This window comes from Euprymna scolopes, chromosome 46 (genome assembly GCF_053919585.1).
Source record: "Euprymna scolopes isolate OS-2025 chromosome 46, ASM5391958v1, whole genome shotgun sequence".
NCBI lineage: Eukaryota > Metazoa > Mollusca > Cephalopoda > Sepiida > Sepiolidae > Euprymna > Euprymna scolopes.
The window spans coordinates 158002902-158004097 of NC_136527.1; the positions used below are offsets into that span (position 1 = coordinate 158002902).

The 1196-nt window shown below is 29.8% G+C and overlaps 1 pseudogene; it reads right to left on the reverse strand.

The window, feature by feature from the left end:
• Nucleotides 1-520: 520 nt before the first annotated feature.
• Nucleotides 521-667, reverse strand: LOC145271670 (U1 spliceosomal RNA; annotated as a pseudogene).
• Between the last annotated feature and the right edge of the window lie 529 nt (nucleotides 668-1196).

Below are 1196 nucleotides of genomic sequence, written 5' to 3' on the forward strand. Positions count from 1 at the left end.
TATAACCACATTGTCTATTCGCCAGGCAAAATACCAGCTAATCCTTTCACAATTAAGTTAAGAGAATTGAGTCTTTTCACGAGTCATCCGTCTACAACATCCACCTTCATTAAATAATATATTTTGGTAAGCAAAAATACCTGTGCGCATAATTTCATTTTGTTTAGATGCCCAATTTTCGGGGTCATGTGTGCGGTTCAACCAATAGACACACTAATTCTGCGGTAGTTTGTTTAGAGGTTTTCATTCATCAATCTATATCGAAAGAAGACACTTTCAGTTGTTGAAGTTGACAGCTCGGCGGATTTCTTACGCTTACGAGATTGATATGTTCAGGGCAAACGTTGATTATATGTACATGCAGATTAGATACTATCACAACGTTGGGATTAAAATGGATGATAAACTGGTGACACACGTCTTTGGGAGCTGAAAACATACGGATGGGATGTAGCTGGGAAATGAAGGTTTTCTGCTCAGAAGAAGTAGTATGGTAGGGTTTCTGATTTTGATTATATTATCGGGGTAAGCGCGTACGCAGACCCCACACTTAGAAATAACGCGTCCGAGTCGTCCACATTTGAGACGATCGCAAAGGTCAACCCAGGGCCTCACTCTGGAGGAACGACCTAAATGATCATCGTTGACCTCTACGTCAGGTAAGTATAAATTTTATGGCAGTCACACTAGTGTATTTATATTATACGTATATATATTATACGTATTTATATTATTATACGTATATATATATACGTATTTATATTATACGTATATAGTAACTACTGACAGTAATCAATAAAATACTAAATATGGTCCATATAATTCTCAACAATATTAGCATATCACAACATTTCATTCACCAATAACAACAATTCATAACAAAAATATTACTATCATTTAAACTTACAAACACTTTCACAAAATAGTAATATCATTTTTTATTTTTAATGTAATATGAAAAAACACATTAATATAATTTATCATTTTTAATGTAATATGAAGAAGAATTAATATCATTTATTATTTTTTCTATAATAAGAAAAAAGACACATTAATATAATTTATTATTTATTTAATGTAATATGAAAAAACACATATTAATATAAATTATTATTTTAAATGTAATATGAAAAAAACACATATTAATATAATTTATTATTTTTAATGTAATATGAAAAAAGACACATATTAATATA